Here is a 23,418-nt window from a genome sequence, read left to right as displayed (position 1 = left end):
CAGCCATCAGCTATAGAACTGCTGCCAGTGACTTTTTACTTTGCTGACTCAGAATTGCCTTCCCTCCCTGAAACCACAGGTCATCCTTTTCCAGTGTTTCACTCAGTTCTTTGGAAGGGGAAGATAATAGTTTCTGAAAGAGAAATGGCTAACTGCTTGAGCTTTACTTGGTCTTATTTCAATCAACCAGTGAGGACAGTGGCTCATGAAATGTGCTGCAGGGAGGTGACTGGTTCTTGGCTATCACAACCAGGTTGTGGAATGGAATGTTTCCTCTTGTCTAAAACTCCTAGCTGAAGTACAACTACATTCCGGAGGGATGTACTGGGTTAGATGGTCTCTATAGGGCTTGCTAAGCAGTATCTAGCCATCCTGCATCAGTCCAGAGGGTCTGTAAAAAGAGAATAGTAAGATCTTAATAGAGAGGAAGAGAATTCATTCCTCTAAATTGAGTCCGGAATAGTATACAATGTTGTGGCATTTTTCTGCTCCCCTTGCCTTTCTTATGATGTAATCCAAACAGTGGGCTGCTAAAGGTACAGACTCAGACATGGAGGTGGTCTGTAGCTCCTGCCAGCTGGACAGGTCCCCAGCTGGAGTAGAGTGAACAATGGTTCATACTCCAAGGACCAGAGCCTGTGTATCGATAAAGACTGGACTCTCACACTCATCTACAGATGTCCAGAACCCAGAAGTAGGCTAAACAATTGACAGAAGTAGGACAAGTAGTAGGGCCTGCCTGCTTTCCAAGTATGGTAGGTAGAGTGAGTGATGGGGGAAATCCTTCTGTGTATGTGTTTGTCTTATTGTTTGATAAATAAAGCACTGTTGGCCAATAGGGAAGAAATATAGTTGGGGCTATGAGTTGAGGAGGATTCTGGGAAATATAGTAAGGTGAGTCGCCATGTGATCGACAGGAAGAGAGGATGCATAAGGCTGGCATCCTTGGAAAGGTAAGTCCTTATAAAATACATAGATTAACGGTTATGGTTTATACTTCGGACAGAACTAGTAAATGAGAAACCCTAGTCATTGGCCATCAGCATTGTAACTAACATAAGATTCTGTGTGTTGTTTGGGGGCCTTATCATTACAGGTGAGAATAGCTGAGGATACCTAGGTAGAGCAGGTAGGACTCAACTCATCTTCAGAAATGTTCAAGAGAACTTTCTGCCATAACAAGGGGGTTTAAAAACAGGGAAGATATTACAAACGTATAAGGCACTGGAAGCTTTGAATGTGTGGGAATAGAAAGGTCAGCTCCTACAAACCTCTACAAATGACGATGCTTCCAACACAGTGAGTGTTCTAAGGCCTAGTCAGGGCTAGCTCAGAACCAAATCCTTTTTCTCCATGTCCTAACTTCCCATCATCGTCTACATCACAAGGACCAAAAGGAGGTGATGGGATGTGTAAGAGCTAAGGAACTCCGAAGGGCAGAGTTTGACTCTTCCAGTGCTGGCAAAGAGACTCTCAAGTAAAACTAGACTTATGGGAAGGGATGGTGCTTTAAATTGAACCTAAGTTTAGTGTAAAAATAGCAAAACTGGCTTAAAGAAGATTTAAATTTCAAAAATGGCAGTGTCCTCTTACCATGCTGTGAAGTGATATGGAATGGGCAATGACAAGAAGGATTTGAAGTAATCTGTAAGAAAGCAAAGCTATTTCCAGAGTTCACATCACTGTCAGTTTCTTTCATGAGTGAGTGGAGTCCTGCAAATGGGTTAAAGCTGGACTAATCTTATCAGGAAATGTGACTCAGTGAGAAAAAAAACTCACAGCAGGCCATTGAGAATTCCCTCCTTCTTTTCTAGAACTATGCTAGGTCAGATGGCAATGCATTCTACTTAGAAATGTACTTATTTTAAAGATCATGTCATAAAATATTCAGTGAGTTCACTAAAACTGGTTAGTTGCAGAACTAAGAGAAAAAAAAACCTGCTCCTATATTCTCTTTCTGTGATTTCACTGTTATATTATATTTTATTTTTTTATTTGTTCTTTTTGGCTTTCACATCATGCATCTCAATCCCATTCATTTCCCCATCCCTTCATATCCACCCTCTGCCCTTGCAACCTCCCTCCCAAAATAAAATAGAGGAGTATAAAGAAAAAAGAAAAAACAAAGTTGGAAAAAAATTAACCTCATCATGGAAGTTGTAGCTTCACTGAGTCACTCACTCAGTAAATCTTTTATTCATATATCTTTGCTTGTAAGTGTTCATTGCAGACAGCATTGGTCTAATTCAAGGCCTCTGGTTTCTGCTACACTATCAATGTTGGTCCATCCCTGGGACTCCTCTTGGTTATCCTGCTCTTGCTCTGTGTAGTGGAGATCCTATGGCTTTGGCTCTACAGTACCAGTCCTTTCACCTGCGCCAGCAGATCACAGATGGGGTGGAGGTCGAGGTCAGCCAACACATAACCCTGGTTCTGGGCCCGGGTTGGTCAGCCTGTCAGCTCTCCCTTGTACTCATCACCAAGGTGAGTTCCTCTGCATTGTCCTTGTGAGCTCACCCCTTACAACAATGAGCAAGGAGTGGGGCAAGTCTCCTATTTTTGTGTCCTCAGGGTCATATCCCCCATATCTACACCTTCAGTGTCAGCTTTACTGTGTTGCCCAGGTGTGGCATAGGGGTCACTTTCCTAGGTGCTACAGCTGATGAGGGGCAGGACCAGTTCTCCCACCTGGATCAGATATTGATGTGTGGTGGGGGTCGGTGAAGCATCTCTTCTCTGCTCATGTGCCACATGACAGATGAGTAATGGGGACAGCTCTCCCATGCTAACAACTTCTGGGCCGGCTCACCCACAACTCTGCCAATGAGGTTGTGTTGACCAGGTGAGGTGCAGGGCATGCGCTCCCGGTGTTGTATCTGGAGGTGGATACAGGTAGCACTCTAGACTTTATGACCTTAAGGCCAGCTCTCTCAGATGTTGATGGGGGAGGGCATCTCTCCCCCACCCATGCTGCCACATGACAGATGAGTGTGTGGGGCCAGTTTTCAATGCTAACAAATTCAGGGCTGGCATACTCACACCTCCAATAACAGGATCGGCTTTATTGTGCTACCCAGGTGAGGTACAAGGCCTGATCTCCCGAGTGTGGCTGCTGGTAGCTGGCAAGGACAGCTCTCCTGACCTTATGACCTCAAGGCCAACTCTTCCACCTGCTTCAGGCATTGATGGCAGGTGGAACTGGGGTCACAGTTAGATTTTAAAAGACTTCAGGCTTTCAGCTCTGAAAAAAAATAAAAGTGAAAAAGTAAAGCTGAGGGTATATAATAACTTGAGTTCCCTATGTCCTGTAACCAACGTGTGTGGTATCTTCAACAATAGGGTCTTACCATCAAGTTCTGGTAGGCAACCAAAAGCAATGACAATGTCCTGTAATGTTTGGTGAATCTCTACCACAGCCCCAACCAATAACTAAAGAGGAATTATCCCATCCATACCTTGCTAGCTTTCATACCACCAGAAGGTTCTGTGCTGCTGATAAACTCTTACCCAGCTATGAGCCCTACAAGCTACAAATAACATGAAAAAAATATGCCCATGAAAGCATAACAACATGTTGTGGGTTAGACTTTTAAGGATTATTCCCATGTAGAAATGTGTGCCTGGTATTATAAATCTGACTAAAAACTGATGGCTAGGGGATTCTTAAGACACACAAATGAACATACTACTGCTATTTTAAAGGGACATAGCATCAAACTTCTCTCTAAATTTTCATCTCTATAGTCATAGATCAGTGCAGATTTCAAATCATATCAGAGAAGTTTCTTTGAGCCATGGGAAGCAGTTAGTGTAGAAACTCACAACTGGTCAAAGTGCAGAGAATTGTTGTTTGACATAAATTGGGCATTCAAATCTCCTCATCTTTCCCAAATCCCAGGGACCATTTCAGAAGACAAAATGGAAAAATTGCAAGAGTCAGAGTGAAAAAACATCATCTGGACTGGACAGGACCATGGCCCCCATGAGCTCATAGTAGCTGTGGTTGCCTGCACAAGACCTGAGCAAACTCGAGCCAATAAAAATTCTATCATGGAGTCAGGGGGAAGAGGCTCAGAAAAAGCTGCTAAAAACTCAGCTGAGCTTAGAAGTTTGGTCCCTGATAGGTCAATGGATGGTCTCACTCCCAGGGTGCATGGACATCATGAATTGGATTCAGTGGGTTATTTCAAATAGTAGTAAAGAGAGGGTATGAAGTTGGGAGGGGCTGGATCTGGGTGAAATCAGGAGGAGGAATGTGGATACATGATCAAAACACATTGTATGCTTTCTGTGGAATTAAAAAATTAGTAAAAGTATTATACATTTCAAGCAGCTGAGTGTGTTTGTGGTGTAGAACCTGAAAATAAGCCCAGGTTTTATGGTTCTTACTATGTAATGCAGCAGCTCTCAATCTGTTGGTCACAACCCCTTGGGGGCCCCCTATCAGATATCCTGCATACAAGATATTTACATTATGATTCATAACAATAGCAAAATCACAGTTATGAAGAAGCAATAAAATAACTTTATGGTTGGAGGTCACCACACTATGAGGAGCTGTATTAAAGTTTCACAGCATTAGGAAGGCTGAGAACCATTGATCTAGTGAAACCAAAAGGCCTTTGACCTAACTCTCAGTTCCCATCTCATCCTGAACCTGGTAAGGGGATCCTATAGCCAAACAATATTCCCTTTTCCTATTGTACTCTCAAAAGTAGATTTCAATTATCTGTGAATCCATAAAACTATTCACACAACCCACCTTAGGAAGTAAGGATTACCTCACCCTCTTGTTATGCCAAGTGCACACTGGTTCTTTATTCTTGGGTCTGATTTCTGTGGCCATGCATGACAGGCAGTGTCCTCTTCTGGGATGAGTTTCTATGAGCAGAATATTGCTTCTGTCTCATCAATCCAGTACATTTATTCAGTGTTTAGTGGCATAAATTTGACTATCTTTAGCACTGCAGAGTTGGATGTAGTTGAACTTTTCTTTGGGCCTCCAGCTTACAAATAACAATGTGGAAATGTTTTATTAATTATGAAAGCTTAGCCTTTATCTTAGACTTGTCTCAACTAGCTCCCATAACTTAAATTAACCCATTTCTATTAGTCTACATTCTGGCATGTAGCATTACCTCTCTTCCATCTTTCACCTCCTGTTTCCTCTCTGCCTGACTGGCAAATCTCTGTGGCCTAGATTCCTTTTCCTCTTCTCTCCCCAGAAATCCCACATATCCTCTACTGCCTACTTGTTGACAATTCAGCCTATTATTACACCAATCACAAAAACCCGTCTTCACACAGTGTACAAATATTTCATATTGGGGGATCTTTGTATCATCTGTAAAGGGACTTAGAACTTAATTAAACTGCTCAAGAATGATATAGCTGGATATTGTGGTTGATCTATTTTCTACTCTTGAGGAACTTCCACACTGATTCCCATAGTGGCGTACCAGTTTAGATCCTCACCAGCAATGAATAAGTGTTCTCCTTTCTCTCTATCCACCACAGCATCTGCTGTCATTTGTTTTTGTTGTTTTTGTGTATTTGTTGTTTTGGTCATCATTGTTCGGACTGGAGTAAGATAAAAATCTCAAAGCAATTTTAATTTGTATTTCCCTGGTGGCTAAGGATGTTGAGCTGATTTTTCAAGTGTTTCTCAGCCATTTGAGGTTTATCTTTTGAAAATTCTGCTTTGTTCCATTCCCAGCTTTTATTTGGGTTATTTGTTTTCTTGATGTTTAGTTTTTTTTTTTTTTTGAGTTTGAGGAAATAACATTGAGACTCACAACTAGTCAAGATATAGAAAACAGGAGACTTGGGAGTTCTCAGCCCTAAATTGTATGCCTTAGTTATAACAAGTAATAAAGAAAAAGGAATAAAATATATACAAATAAAAAGAAAGGAACTTAAGCATTTATTTATAGACAATGTGATTCTAGATATATAAAACCTATATACTGACTGTTAGAATTCTTTAATAAATTCACAGAATTTTTAAATACAAACTCCTATATAAAAATCACTAACATTTTTATGTTTCAATTACAAACTTACTGTGAGAAAAACCAGTGAAGTGATCCCATCATAAGAGCTACAAAAACAATAATATGCATAGAAATAAATTTATACTGAAAATCATAAAATGATGATAAAAGAAACTGAAGACATATCATACAATGATAGAAAGGCTGCCATACTCCTCAACTGGAAGGAACATTACTGCCACAGTATTCCTACTGCTCAAACAGTTTGCAAGTTCACCAAAATCCACCTCAAAATACCAGTCCCTACAGATATCACTAAAACAACCCAGAAAATTCATATGGAACCACAAAGTACTCCAAATAAGCCAAAATAATATTGAGCAAAGGGACAAATCTCATAACATCTCAATACATGGTATCAGTATTCTACAGGACTTTCCTATCCAAGAAAACATAGACTGGGCATAAGGATCAACAAAGAGAACAATGGAGCATACTAGAAAACCTAGAACTAATTCTACAAGCACAGAGAAAACTTATTTCTGACCAAAAAAGCCAAAAATATATACTAGAGAGAGAATAGACTTTACAATAACATTTACAACTAGAAAAATGGGATATCCAAATGAAGAGAATGGTTTTTAAATTTAAACTTTGAGGATTTAAAATAAATCCATGTCTGGCTATATCCATAAAATAGTTTCAATATCATGAACTGGAGAACACGGTGTAGCTGTCTATCAACCAGAAGTATGTAGCTGACTAAAGTACTTCAAAGTATGCATTTTGTAGTCAGATTAGGTACATGAACCAATGGGAAAAATGATAACCTGTAGTTTTAGTCAGGGTTTCTATTGCTGTGAAGAGACATCATGACCACAAAACTCTTATAAGGAAAATATTTAATTGAAGTGGCTCACCTACAGTTCAGAGCTAAGTGCATTATATCATGGCAAGGTGGGGAGCATGGCAATGTGTGGGCAGACATGGTACTGGAGGAGTAGCTGAGAGTCCTACATTTGCAGGCAACAGGGAGTTGACTGACACACTAGGCGGTATCCTGAACATAGGAAACCTCAGATCCTGCCCCCACAGTGACACACTTCCTCCAACAAGACTATACCAATTCTAATAAGGCCACACCCTATGACATTTCAGGGGCCAATCACATTCAAACTACAACATTTCACTCCCTGGCCACCATAAGCATGTAACAGTATCATAATGCAAAATGGATTTATTCTAACTTCAAATGTCCCTATAGACTATCACAGTCTCAACCATGTTTTAAGGTTCAAAATCTCTTCTGAGAAGCACACAATGTCTTAACTGTAATCACCTGTGAAAATCAAAATCAAAAAGCAGATCACAGACTTCCAACATGTAATGGCACAGGATATACATTAGTATTCAAAAATATAGTGAAGAGAGCATAGTGAGGAAATGCTGAACCAAAACAAGACCAAAAACAAGCTGAAGAAACTCCAAACCCTACATCTTCATATCTGGTGTCAAAATGTTGTTCAGATCTCCAATTCTGTTCAGCTTTGTTGACTACATCACACTTCTTTCTCTTAGGCTGGTTCTACTCCATGTTAGCAATTCCCCTTGGCAGGTATCCCACAACTCTGGTATCTCTAACATCTTGGGTTCTCCAAGGAAATCCAGGCTTCCATGCCATAGCTTCACACAATGGCCTATGTACCAGGCCTCCATTCAGGGACACTCCTGACACATGCCTGGCCTCAGCTGCTTTCCCTTGGCATGGAGTCAAGTTCCATAACCCATTTCTTCTATCCTTAACTCTGAAGCCAGAATCCTGTGGCCAAAGCTGCCAAGTTCTGCTGCTTCCTGGGGCTGGAACATGGCCCTGTCAATTACATCTTCACCACTTTTTGTCCTTCACTGCCTGAGCTTGGCTGTCCTGAAACTGTATCTCTAGACCATGCTAGCCTCAAACTCAGAGATGCACAAGCCTCTGATTTCCCAGTGCTGGGACTAAAGGTGTGCCTTACCACACTTGGCTCTTAATGTTTCTTTAGTTTCTTTCCACAAGTTGGAAATTTAGCTGGGTGGGATTTTGCCATGATGTCACCACACTCTTTAATCCATTTATCTCCTTGAACACAGAATTTGGCTCCATTCCACTCAGTAACCACAAAACAGAGTCTATGCAAGGCTGTTTTGAGATTCCCTCTGCCAATGTAATTAATCCAACATTCTTCTATTTAGCCTCAGGCAGACTCCTTGGATTAGGGCAAAAAGCAAACACTTTCTTCACAAGAATGATCACAAGAATAATCTGTAGGCAACATAATAAAATTCTTCTCCTCTATAAGCTCTTCAGCAAGCTCCCCACAGTTCATCAAATCACATTCAACACCACTGTTTTCCACATTCCTGCTAGTATGACCCATTAACTGGTACCTAAAGGGTTCAACTGCTTTTCTAATCCACAGTTCCAACATCTATATTCCAACACAAGGACATGATCAGTCCCACTACAGTATGTATTCTTTCCTATATGACAATCTGCAGAGTTGCTCATCTCAAAGTTATTACTTCTATCCAGTGCCCAGGACATCTAGACTGGACATGCTATTCTAAATTACCAGATGAATAGAATTGAAGTTACTATGCTTATGAGAAATTTCTGTCTGTTTCTAATATAAAAAGAGCCATGGAAATGGCATTTATGGTACAAGTACTTTCCTCTGGCAAAAATTGAACTCTGTATTTCTAATATTGGTACACTTGTTTCTGTCCCTTCTAGGAACAGGATTGGCTAGTTCCCTGTAGAGTTCTCTTGTTGCTGCACATCCCTGAACATGTATAGAATGAAGCAATGGACACATGCAACATTTTAGGTCATCGATATTCTAAAAATAATAAATGCTGAGTGTTTGCAATTCCTTCCATTTTGTTATTACATTAACTTTCAAATATTCATTTGTTTTGTATTTCAAATCAGGACACTCTGAAATGGAAATCATTTTCCTTCAAGTGAAATTATATTTGGAGAAGTGGAACAGGTAGTTTTGTAACACTTTTATAAATAGTTTTGTGCTTTTATTATTATTATTAGTCATATAGATTTCAAGATTAAAACAGACTCTAAACTTTAGAAGTATTCAAAATGTTCCAGAATATCAAAAAATCTCAAAATTTGTTACATTAAATACGATTTTTCATTAAATTTGACTAATTTTTGGAAATTATACTCTGTGACTTTAAAATCATAGGCTGAGACTTCTCAGCTCAATGCCAGGGTGATGATATATTTGGTTGATTAAGTACAGTAACTTTGAGTCATGGAGGAATTGATTCACCTTTTAGAACACAAAATACAATTTGAATGTAACTTGGCTGTGCTATTCCCTAAGTTAGAAAAAAAAAGAAACTACACTTACTACATACCATACTCCTTTCACCACCTTTACCATCTCAAAAGTCTAAAGGAAATAAAATATCACCCATTGGATCATTTCTTCACTCAAACACCTGTTATGTTCATTGCTCTGTATCCACTATTTAGTTAGGAATAAAAGAGCAGTACAATAGATACAGTATTAGGAGTCTAAGAAAATGATGATTGCTGTGACATGGAGAGCCTACAAAGTTTGTACTTAAAGTAAGCATTTTAACCAAGTTCAATAAAAATTCCCCAATCAAAGAACAAAGTAAAAGACACATTCTAAGCAGAGAAATCTATGTGAACTGTCCTGAGTGGGTGGACAACAAAGTGATCCTAAGAAATAGGAAGGCAAGAGCTCTGGGGGGAAAGAGCGGAGGGTAGATTGCAAGTGCAATAGATTTCCCAGCTGGGATGTTAACCAAGGCAGCTAGGAGACATGGGAAAATGATGTAGTGGCAACACAATGGATAAAAAATAAACTCTACTGCTCAGGCAAGATACTGGCAAGGGGCAAAGAGGAAGGGATGCCTGTGGTGGTTTATTGTTGTCTTAGTGTTCTACTGCTGTGAAGAGATACCATGACCACAGCAACTCATAAAGGAAAATATTTAATTGGGGCTAGCTTACTGTTTCAGAGATTTAGTCCATTGTCATCATGGTGGTAAACATGGTGGCACACAGGCAGACATGGTGCTGGAGAGATAGCTGAGAGTTCTACATCGAGATCAGCAGAAAGCAAGAAGAGAGAGACACTGGGCCTTGCTATAGCATTTAAAACATCAAAGCCAGCCCCTGGTGGCAAATTGTCTCCAACAAAGCTGCATCTACTCCAACAAGGCTATACTTCCTATCCTTGTCAAATAGCACCACTCCCTAGTGACTAAGCATTCAAATACATGAGCTAGAGGGCTATTCCTATTCAAACCACCATACTGGTGTAGACTTAAGGGATTTGAACAGTTTTTGTTTGTTTGTTTGTTTTGTTTTGTTTTTTTGGACCTTAAGAACTGTTGGACATGGAAGTTGATAGAAGAGTTATCATCATGGCAACTGTGAAGAAACTAAGGTCTCCAACTTCAAGAATGGTACAGGGATGTAGATTCAAGGAGAACTGCATGAGTCAAAGTGGGGAAATTTTCAACTCTATTAAGTTTCAGATGACAAGCACTGCATCCACACATGCAGCAGACAGGATCCAGGGATAACAAAGATTACAGAGACAGCTTGGGGAGTTGGTGGTGTGAAATACTATAGTGTAAAAGTTTTTGTCTTACCAAAATCCATGCTGAGATTTAATCCTAAAATTACAGTATTAGTAGACAGGAAGTGTAGAAGGTGAATGAGATTAGTGTCATCCACTAATATACCTTTCTTATAGAGATACTCATGAGTGGCATAGTGTCCTTATAAAAGAGACTCCAGAGCACCAGAAGATACTGTCTAACAGAAAGCAAGCCCTTGCCAAACACCAAATCTGTAGCTGCCTTGAGCTTAGATTTCTTATGCTATGAGAAATAAATTTGTGTGATTTGTAAGCTACCCAGTTTATAATAACTTGTCATAGCAAATCAAATATACTAAGAAATACCAGTGAAAGCTTATATAGTTAGCAAGATCACTTGCTAGTGCTGTGATTAATTTCAAGATGTGGGCCATCTGTCCTATAATCATTAATTTGAAGATTAGAATATGTTAATGCCCAACTATCTAAACCATCATATAAGTATCTGATTTCTGATGCTTTAATTAATAAAATTGACATGATTGATATCAATGAAATCTTACCATAATGCATTCAATAAAGACAAAAGTAAAATATCTGTCAAAGACCAAGCTATTTTTTTCTAAATCCATAAAATTGAGCCCAATGCACATAGGTATATAAATAGAAATGTGGTTATGAAGGTGACTCAAGGATCGTAAACATACAGTACCCTGTAAATATGCAATATATATATATATATATATATATATATATATATTATATATACTTATAATTCAGTATTCATCTTCATCAAAAGTTATCACTCCTAAGGATTTAGTTTCTTTTTATCAACTAATTATTCATTTTCATAGATTTCCCTCACCCCAACTCCTCTGAGATCCTCCCCATGCTCCCACCAACCCAATTCTATACCCCTTTCCCTCAGGATTTAGTAACATTAGGTAACTTACAATTTATGTCTGCCATAGTATTACCAGTTTTTGTTTTATTAAGAGGGACTTATGCTCTTGATAAATTCATTTAGCTGCAAATGGGTGTAGGCTCTGCATCAGTGTCATTCTGCTACGGTATACCAAGAATGACTCCAGAAGAACTCCCAAATACATCTGACATTGAAGGTAGAAGCCTTTCTCCACATCATCCTTTTACTGTACTTACCCAAAACTGGAGCTTACTTAGGATTGCTTAGTCAGCTGCCCAGCAAATTCTATTAAATATGTCCTTTGGTGTGGTTTTAGTGCTATGAGCCTGAAATGAAAATGGACCTGGTTTTATTTTACTCTCCTCTTTGTTCTACAAAATAGTACACATTCAGGCAATTATATCCCCACAGCCCAGGCAGGTGTATATATAAGCCGTCACATAAAATCCCTATGCATTTACACTCTGTATTTGGATAACATATACACATAATAAAGCTTTCCATAGATACTTTTTCATTCTATGCTCTCACTTCTAAGTGAAATGAAAATCAACGCAAGAGATCACTACATGCTTCACCCAGATGACATTACTGTCATGGGTACCATACCATAATTCATATATTAATATGTAAAAATGACATTTTTTAATAAAATGTGTCACTTTAATTTAGAGCTGAAGGAGAAGACATAGGAAAATATTTTCCAATTCATTAGGCCACAGGCCCAAAGAAATAAATCCTTCTGATGAATCCTGTCATCGCATTGTAATTCCAACACTTCAATATTCTGAAATTAACCAGACCCATGCCACCCTCTACTTCACTATTTCAGCCTAAAATGCTTCCAGAAAGTTCCCCAAGCACTAGCTGTGAAATTACATTGTGCACTAATGGGCGTCACTAGGCAGGGGGTAAAAGAGAGTTTTTGCAGTGTGTAACTGATGTCAGATAAGCAGTGAGCTCATGAGTCAGGAAAATGATTTCTTCCCTTTCCATGTTCTACACACTGAAGGAGCCAGGGTAACTTTACACGTGAAATCTTGCTGTTGCTGCTGAGCTTCTGGCTGTGTGTAAACAAGTCTGCCGCTTCAGTCCTGAGGTCTGTTTTGGTGTCATTTATTCATCATCTTTGGATAGTTATTCTCCCTCATGCTACCATGTGCCTGGGGTTTTCACAGAAGCTGCTAGTCCAATCTGCAGTGATAGGACAAAATGAACTGGTAAATTGGATGTCACCACTCTTCTCTTTTGATTCCTGGGAACTTCAGATCACAACCATCTCTGGAAAATGCCATGAGAAACTCAATATTTTCCTTCTATGCACTAGTCTTTCAGAATCTACTCATACCTTCAAAACACAGTCATCTCCATAGCCCACTGTACCCCAGTCCAATGATGCACAAGACAGTGCTCACCATTGAATTCCAGGGTGTTCATACAAACATCTACCTATAATGGGGCTTAATGAGACACTTACTTAGCTCATTGGTAAAGCACAGATTTCTAAAGAAAACCAAAGTACATTACTTCCGAACTTCTCTCAATGCATTCTTTTAGAACAGACATAGGTACACTTACTGAAATGTGCTGTATGGCCATTCTTGGGATATTCCTGTGAACTAATGAATATTTCTGAATTTAAAGTATTCACCAATAAGATAATATTTAAAGTTTGTAAAAAAAAATAAAAAACCTTTAGAAGATGTTTCTTCCCTTGGGGGACTCACTACCACCCCACAATTCTACAAAAATGAAAATCTTCATTTTCACTTTTCTCAAGTTTATTTTATTACATAGTCCCTTTCTTTTAAAACAGGAAACATCAATTTGAACCATAGCTCATAATAATTCATATCAATAATATCTTCTACTCTACATATTTCCAATTCTTTCTTTCTGCTTATTTGCTGATTAATCTAAATTTAAAGCTATCTATTCAGAGGCTAGGATGGTATGAGATATCAGTTAGAAGCTCTAATTTGTGATGATTATTACTTAAGTTTTGAATGTTGCAATACTAGTATTTAAGTTGCTCTTTACATTGCTGATGTCACAGTAGAATACAAAACAATCATCAAATTATCTTGGGGCTGTTTGTCCTGAGTACTTTCTGTCTATGTTCAGATTGAAACAGCAACTGTTGTATTCACAGAGCTGTGTTCTAGTGAGGCTAAGTGTGCCCAAAACAGCTGTCTCCAGACACAAGAACTTGGCTTTCACTTCATGGAAGTTACCTTTGACAGGTCCATCTATTTTCCATTCTTCTGATATTATTACAGAGGCCACCTCACCCTTACTCTTCTACTTGAATCAATTACAGAAGTCTCCCTTTGCTTGTAAAGAGAAACATGTTGAACTTCTCTAGCTCAGGATTTAGATCCTTAGAAGTGTTTTTATTCCTGGGCCCTTCCTGCTTAATTCAAATATCTACAAAACACCTACTTTTGTCTATGAAAAATATATTGTTTAAGGTTTCACAGTATTCCAGGCACATGGCTAATGAGTATGAAATATAACAAGATAAACAGAAGAACAATTCATATAGCATTCAATGTGCTAGTTAGGAAACAATAAGAAATTAGGTACACTGTACAAGATGGGGAATAAGTAACCATAACAATTGTATAGAGATTAGAGAAGAACACAGAGATCAATGTAAGTGTTTTGAACAGTCTGGAGGCTTGTGAATGCAGCACTGGATGAATGCCAATCTGTCAATTTCAGGCAGAATAGACTGCATCTACATGCCGAGGTTTCTAGAGTCTTCTGTAGTTAAGCTGATGTGGACCTGCTTTTTAATGATAAAAGAAATAAAGTATCAAGCAAAGGACATGCTCCACTAATCAAAACAATCTACCAGCCAAATAAACCAAGACTAGAAATGGTGTATGTGGGTGTACAAAGTAAATAGGAGACTAAGCTTAGGTTCTGATGAGTAGGAGCCAGTAATCAAGACAGACATTTGGGCAAGAGCCACTTAGAAGAATGATGCTGGATTCTGCTTAACTGTATCTGTTTAAGGAAGAGAGGCAGCTGTATGGAAAATGACCACATTAAGCAGCTGTAGATCAAGGTTTAAAGCATGGAGGAGACAAGATGAAGTCATCATCAGGGAAACAAGACTGGACACAAAACTAAAGTAGTTTTCCTTACAGTCTGAAAGCTACACCCTTAAATCCAAGCTTCATGACCTCCTTGATGTTTGGCTTTGGTAGACTTTGGTATGTACTTTTTTTTTTTTTTGGTTTTATGAGATAGGGTTTCTCTGTGGCTTTGGAGGTTGTCCTGGAACTAACTCTTGTAGACCAGGCTGGTCTGGAACTCACAGATATCTGCCTGCCTCTACCTCCTGAGTGCTGGGATTAAAGGTGGGCACCACCACCTCCCAGATCTTTGGTATATACTTGCTTCCTATTCTACTACTCTGTTCCTTTATCTCTCTGTTTTCTCACTTGCCAATCCTGTGACCTGAACCAATGGGCATACATCATATTTCATTCAGCACCTCCCTCCCATTGAAATTAAACCCTACTGGTAATTGACAAATGTGGCATCAGTAGATTGTGTTGGGCAACTTTTGTCATTTGTGATGAAAATTCTCAACAGGCTAATCATGAAGAAAAAAGGTTTATTTAGTTCATGTTTCCAGAGACTGAAGTTGAAGTGGATTGGAACAGGCGTTGGGGTGAGGGTTACCTCAAAAACCCCGTGGTCTCTTTCTCCCAATAACACTAGTTGTGGGACCAAGCTTCAAGTCAGAGTCAACCCTTTGAGAACATTCCATAACTATAGGGCGTAATATTCCATGTACTTTCTATGATTCCCAACCTCCCTGGTAGTTAAATTAGAGCCACATGACCAGTTGTGGGTATACTATGAGAAGAAATAAGTATCACTTTCAGCTCAAGGCATACTCAGTCTCCTCTGGCCATGTGCTCAAGACAGTGTCACTCCAGTATGGAGACCACCCTACATGACACACAGTGAATATTGTGTAAACAAGGATTAAACCTTGGTTGGGCTAAGCCACTGACATTTAGGGAGCGGTCTGTTGTGGCCAGTGGTATTATTGACAACAACTCACATAGCAACCTCAAGGATCTCACTATTTGAAAATGAATAAACTGTTTCCAAGGGAAGTTAAAGAGGAATCAACAGAACAAAGCCTTCTGGAAAGAATATCTGCATGGCCTGGGTCCTAGACTACACCTTTAAAATGTCCATGTCATTTTTCCTTCACCCCCAGTCCGTAAGCTTGAAATAAAGGAGAAGGACTGTTCAATTCTGTTATCTGTTAGTGCATCATATGAGGCAATGTGCTAGGATATGAAGACCTTCCCAGCTCATCTTTCTGGGATAGTTATTTTCATTAGAATTCACCCAGGTATTTATTATTATTGTGACTAAATATTCTATAAACATATAACAACACTGAAGAAAATTATCCAGGAGCATTCTTTTAAGGCCTTCATGAGCTAAAATATATATACACACTATAATTTGACCATAATTATGCTTTTCCACTGCATTATGGATGGACATTGAATACTTCTGATATAAAATTCAGTTACATAATTATGTGGTAGGCTACTCTTATTTTAAACACAACTTAATCTTTGGTTGGAACTTCCTGAGTTTACTGAGAGTTTGTGCATGCTTCACAGGACAGTTCTTTTTCAAGAGGAGTAAATAGTGAGAAGACAGGACTCACTGGGAGGTTGAAGCCAGAAGTCTCTGCTTAGGGTTAACCATATTCTCCTTCCCAACACCAGTAAGCATCTGAGGTTACATAAATGACATGTGGTGTGATTATGGTTTACTGAGCACAAGACATAAGATGGTTATAAAGTTTGGGCATGAAATTCATGCTTTGCCAACACTACACATTTTCCCACACCTATCTGGGGCAAAGTGCATCTGTTTCTTCATTTCGTTTGTAGATGGGTTCCTCACTTGTCTGTGGGATCTCTACTATGTGATAAACCAGAGTATGAAGCAAAGGCACCCAAAAAGTTCAAGTATTTTCATATTTAAGATCATCTCATTTCTATGGCCACACTGTTGCAGTAGGTGAGTTGGCTTTTCAATTCTCAAATGATGCAACATAGTCATCCTTGCTATTTATAGGACTGAAAAGAGAGCTAAAAACAAGTGTCATTCAAGATAGTGAGTACAGTCTCTGAAATAAATTTGTAAGACTCATATTTGGGAAATTGGCAAGTTTAGCAAGATATAACAATTGGATCAGGTTGTGGGTGGAGAGCAGTCCACCAGAAAAATAGCAGACAGCATCAAGACAGTGTTCTTAAATACAGGTCATGCATTTAAGGGATGGAAGTTCTTTTAAAAGTAAAGGTCAGAAGACATCAAAGTGGGACATGATTTGAATCTAGCACAGAGTGGCTGGAAGCATGATTTTCATTTAGATAGAAAAGGTTGAAACATATTTAAGAGCTTGACACAGCAGTAGGAAAGATATTTTATTCATACAGCAGAGCCTGTGATGTGCCAAGGAAGATATGCAAGACTGTGTGAACCTTTACTCTTCATTCCTAAAGCACTCTCTTAGAAGCCATTAGTAAGAGTTTCTCACTTCATTGATGATGACCTGAGACCCTAGGAAAGAAACTCCCATTTGAGGTGGAGATTATGGAATATGAATTAAGACCACCAGGTACCAAAACCTCCAGCTGTTCACCATCTTGCTTTCCTGGCACAAAAGCAGTCTGATGCCAGCTTGCCACACCTTCTCCTCCATCACACGCACATGCACAGGCATGCATGCACGTATGCACACATGCAGGCAGACAGACACACAGAGACAGAGACTCTAAAATATTTAAGGGCTTAGACAAAGGCAAATCTATGGTACTTTATTGTCTTCCATATTGCTGTCTCTCTGTGTGTATTTTCAGTGGAATTACATGATACAATATCCATTTATTTAATATCCATTTGGAATGTAGTTTAATTCCTGTGGTCTCCCCTTTCTTGGCACTGCCAAAACCCTAGGAAGTAGGTGGAGAACAGCTAAGGCTCCTGTCACCTCTTCTTCACCAGCAATAATTCATTTTCTATTGTTATAATGAAATACTGGAGGCTGAATGGTCTAAAACAAAGAAAGATTACTTAATTAACTCTTTTAGAGGCTGAAAGTCCCAAGTACTTTTAGTTAAGTTTAGACCCTGGAATGGATGCCTTGACCTTATACTATGGTGGGTGACATCATGGTGTCTGTAAAAGAATGAAATCAGTGATTATACAGGTAACAAAAGGTATAAGTCATGATCTTTATTTTTTATAAGCACCCATTCTTCCTGGGACTGACTGGAGTATTGTGGGAACTACAATAATTCTTCCTGAGACCAGTGATATCTAGGGGCAGTCTTGTCCAACAACATAACCATTTGTTTATTATTCCACAACCTCTGCACAGTCATAGTGAGGAACAAGCTTCCAGCATTAGAATCTCTGGGGGAACAAACCACATCCAACCTCAGCACACCCCAAGTGCCAGGAAGAGCTTGGCATTGTGGGAAAACAATATGATCACATTGTTGACCCTCACCTGCCTTTAGAATTATTCTCTTAGCTGAGATGTTCTCCTTTCTAAGTGCTAACTGTCCAACAGTAGCCTCAGATATGGACAATGGCCAGAATTATTCATGGATTTTAATATGAGCCCTTGTTAGGACTGGATAAATAGCCTAGTCATAAAGACAGCTAACTACTCTTGCAAAGGATCTGGGTTTGGTTCCCTGAAAAATAATGGTGGCTTCCAACCATCTGCAACTCCAGTTGCAGGGGATCTGACACCCACTTCTGACTTCTGTGGGTAACAGAGACAAGCACATACATACATGTGGCCAAAATAGTCAAACAAATAAAATAAACTAAATAAGTCTAATTTAAAAAGAGCCCATAAAGCCATCTATACAGAATGAATTAATTTCCTTGACTCTCTACCCATGGCTTCAGCAGCATGGTCCTATGTGATACTGGCCTCTTTAACATTCAGTTATTACCACTCTTCCCCACCAAGGCAAGTTACCAACAGATATCATCAATTATTACACATAAGCAAAGCTGGAATATTTGGATTTTATTTTCACTAATAGGAAACTAATAAGGGGAATGCTTCTCCATTGCCAGTGTGAGTGCAAACTTGTACAGCCACTTTGGAAATCAGTATGGCAGTTTCTCTGAAAAATGGGAACCAGCCTACCTCAGGATCCAGTAATTGCACTCGTAGGCATATACCCAAAGGATGCACATTCATATGACAAGGACATCTGTTCAACTATGCTCATAGCAGCATTATGTGTAATAGCCAGAATCTGGAAGAAACATAGATGCCCCTCAGCTGAAGAATGGATACAGAAAATTGTGGGAAGTCTACACAATGGAGTACTACTCAGCGGGTGGTGGTGGGGAACAATGGGATATTGAAATTTTCAGGCAAATGGATGGAACTAGAAGAAACCATCCTGAGTGAGGTAACTCAGTCACAGAAAGACGAGTGTGGTATGTACTCACTCATATACAGATTCTAGACATAGAGAAAAGGATTACCAGCCTACAATCCACACCTCTAGAGAAGATAGGAAACAAGGAGGGCCATAAGAGAGACATACATGGTCCCCAAGTGAAGCAGAAAGGGACAAAAACCCCTGAACAAATGGGGAGTATGGGGGGAGGGGAGGGATGTAGGAGAAGGAGGAGAGGAGAAGAGGAGTGGGGAGGAGAACATGAGGGATTAGGAAGATTGAGTTGGGAGAGGAATAGAGGTGAACAGGAAAGAGAAACATCAATAGAGGGAGCCACTATAGGTTTAAAGAGAAATCTGGCACTAGGGAATTATACAGAGATCCAAAAGGATGACCCCAACTAGGACCCTGAGCAATAGAGTGGAGAGGCTCCCTTGAATGTCCAATCCCTATATTGAGAACGATGACTACCTTAAATGCCATCCTAGAGCCTTCATCTAGTAGCAGAAGCAGACATCCACAGCCAAGCACTGAACCAAACTCCTGGAATCCAGTTTCAGAGAGGGAGGAGTGACGAACAAAGGGGTCAAAACACGCTGGAAAAAAAAAAAAACAAAGAAACAGCTGACCTGAGCAAGTAGGAACTCAGGGACCCCGGTCTGACAGCTGGGGAACCAGTATAGGACCAAACCAAGGCCCCCTGAACGTGGGTGTCAGTTAGGAGCACTGGGCAGTCTATTGGGCCTCTGGCAGAACCAGGATGTATCCCTAGTGCACAATGGACTTCGGGCGCCCATTTCCCACGGAGGGATACGCTCTTAGCCTAGATACACAGGGGAGGGCAGAGGCCCTGCCCCAAATGACTTTACAGATTTTAATAATCCCTCATGGAAGGCCTCACCCTCCCTGGGCAGTGGATGGGGGGTAGAGGAGGATATGGGAGGGTGGGAGAGAGAGGGAACTGGCATTGATATGTAAAATAAGATTGTTTCTAATTTAAATAAAATTTTTATTAAAAAGGGAGGAAACCCTGCTCTTTTGATGTTTATTTGACTATGGAGGCTATACTTCACTTGCTGAAAAGAATAAATTCAAAGACTAAAGGTCTCAAAAAAAAAAAGTTTAAGCCCACCCCAATTGGTATTTCCCATTTAGGCCACTAGAAAGTTATGGAAACAGGATACTTTTTAGTTAATTAACAAATAGGTATTGTTTTGTAGATTAACAAATCAAAAATTCTTCCTATGTGTCTCCACCTAATGAGAAGGGTATTTGGGAGGTGATGGTAGTGGTGGTGGTCTTGTCCCGATTTGCTTTGTTTTTATTTTGGACAGTTTTTCATGTATTTTGATGAACATGAACTGTGCCAATTTGAGGGTCTTTCATCTTAGAGTCAGACACATATGGAAAGAAGGATAGTAATATTGAGAGTAGGAGGAGGAAGAGAGGAAGAAAAGGATAGAGACAAAATAGTCCAGCTTTAGCTATTAGAAAATCACAGCAGATAAGGTACCACACATATATATGTATAATGAAGCCATCTTGGATATTCTATCCCCAGTTGATTGCCTAATTGAGTTTAAAGAAGCAGCAAATGATACCACCATATAAAGCAGAAAGAGAACACATCTCATCATCTCATTGTGAGACATGTTATGTTTAATTTATTGTCACTGTAAGTCAAATGCTGCTATACTTTGGAGACAAAAGCACTCATTGTGCATTAATTCCTACAAATGTCATCCATTGCTCGTTGTAAGAATTAAAAATTAAATGTCTTGCAGGAAGATCTCCTGGATCCTCTAAATAGCATTCCTTACCCCCAACATGAGAATACTTTCAGGGAAGTTTCTGCAATAGATTGAAGAGGGTCAGGACCAATCCTGTGCTTCTTTTTATAGAAGTGACTACTGGGAATAAGTAAAAATTATTTTCAATCTAGCTTCCGACAAAAAAAATGTTTCTTTAAGAGTGAACTCTACATAAAATAACTTTTGCATTCATTATCTAACACCTAACACATCTTCTGCCTCATATGGCGTTACATACAAACCAAGTACTTCCCATAAGCAGTTGTTTGCCGTTAAGTATTTATAGGAATTCTACAACAGCCTGGGCAGGACTTGGGCTTGGCAATGACTTAGGCTAATGTTGAGAAAGCTTTCCTGGAAACACCAGGCATCCAGCTATAGATTTCAAGCAAAAGGACAAATATTTCCCTGCACAGTTTTTAAAATAGAAGCTTCCAAATTACATATTTACATTTGCTTTTATGAAGAAAAGCTGAAGGCCCATGCAATAGCTCATTGCTGAAAGCACATGCTGCCAAGACTGGTAACCTGAGTTCGAGACCCAGGTTCTACTAAAGGAAAGAATCACCCCCACAAGTTGTTCTCTAACCTCCATCATACATGCATACACTAAAATCAACCAAAGTGAAAAAAAGAGGAAAAGAAAGAAAAAGAAAGAAAGAAAGAGAAAGACCAAAGCAACCATTGTGTTTTATATATCTTTTGCTTGTAGAAAGCCTATTTACTCTATTTTAAATGAGCAAAAGCCCCAGCATGGATACAACATTAAGGTCTTTTGATAGCTCCTCAGGTCGCCAGGAAGCTCTTGGATAACTGCTAAGTCACCACTCTGTATACAAGAGTTTGATGGCCCAGATATCATTTGAGTCCCTACAGGTAGACAGCTGTTACCATTCCTGACTCCTCTGGTTCCTGGAAACAAAGTGAAATGAAGCTGTTTGCAGCTGCACAAATCAGTGCTGCCATCTGCTTGGATCCCCAGAAGCTCCCAGCCAAGGACTCTGTGTCCAAGCCCTGCACAGCAGAGCAGGCAGTATTCTGTGGGGAACTGCTTTGAAGGTCACCTCTTGTCATCTCCAGAAGGCCACTTCCAGAAAGAAGAACATGGCAACCCTGACCCTTAGCAATCTATCTCTGCTACGGCTACTGCTCAAAAACTGCCCTAAGAAAACAGATTCAAAGAGGCTCTCTTCCAATGGGTTTCTCTCCAACACGTGGGCAACGTGGCCACTTAACCCTACACAAAACTCTACCTGGAACTTTATTTACCTGCATCCCTCTCCTTGGCCAACCACTTCTCTAAGCAGCACTGCTTTCTCCAGCCCTTATATACAATAACCCCACAGACCTGAGTCTTTCATCCTTGCTTTCTTTTTTCTGAATTATCATTGCCCATCTCATCTCTGCACTCTGGGTATACCCGCAAAGAAATTCACTAGTGCCTCAGTGCCATGTCTCTGCCTTCTAACACTGTCTCTTCTTGGAATTCCTACTTTCCCAAAACAGCACCTTCAAACAAATGCAACCATACATTTACCTTGACCAATAGCCTAGAAGCTGTCGATCATTCACATCCCAGGCCAAATATTACAGCCTCAAAGTAAGGCGTTTATGGCCTAAGCTCTTGACACTTGCCGTAGTCTTCTAGTTCTTGGCTTTACATCTATCATTTTGAAATTCAGAGGAACCTAGATATTTCTTCTGGATGAATTTCTCCAATGCAATTCTTCCTTCTTTATCCCTCTGTTCAAAAACCTCAAATTGCTCCTTATGTTGAAGATAAATGCCCTCATTCTCACACTTAAGACTTTTTCAATACATATCTCCCTAGCCTATCTATCTGGTCTCATACCCATCCCATGTCTAGGGTTTATAGATATATAGATTTGAGTATAGACTACAGTTTGAGTCTGGAATGTTCCCCAAGGGCCACTAGGTTAAAGGTGCAGTCCCCAACTTGGTGCTTTTGGAAGGAGGTAGAAATTTTAGCCTCTACTTCCTTTCCTTTACTTTCCAGCCATGAAGTAAGAGCAGTTTGCTCTCAAATGTGTTGCTGCCATGATTGCTGCTTCACCACAGGCATAAAAGTAATAGGGCCAATCATGGGCTGAAACCTCTGAAACTGGGGCAAAATAAACTTTGCTGCGCAAGTTCATTTTGTCCAGTGTTTTGCATACTGATAGAGAGCTAATTAATGATGGGGGGATGTCCTGTATGCTGTGAATACATGTTTCTCTTTTGGGTTGATGAATAATGCTGATTGGCCAGTAACCAGGCAGGAAGTATACATGGGGCTACCAAACTAGGACAATTCTGTGAAGAGGGAGGCAGAGAGGAGACACCAGAGAGATGCAAGTAGCTACTAGGAAGATAGGATTCCGAGCATTCTCTGGTAAGATAAGGCCATATAGAAATATATAGATTAATAGTTATGGGTTAATAATTAAGAGAGAGCTAGCTAGTAAGAAGCCTAAGTTGTTGGGAGACACTGTAGCCCCGCCTCCTAGTATCCCGGACAGGTGTGCTGGGACACGCCCATGAGGGCGTGGTGAGGGGAAGTCTAAG

The sequence above is a fragment of the Cricetulus griseus genome, chromosome 3 (assembly GCF_003668045.3).
Source record: "Cricetulus griseus strain 17A/GY chromosome 3, alternate assembly CriGri-PICRH-1.0, whole genome shotgun sequence".
Lineage (NCBI taxonomy): Eukaryota > Metazoa > Chordata > Mammalia > Rodentia > Cricetidae > Cricetulus > Cricetulus griseus.
This window is presented reverse-complemented; position numbering follows the sequence as displayed.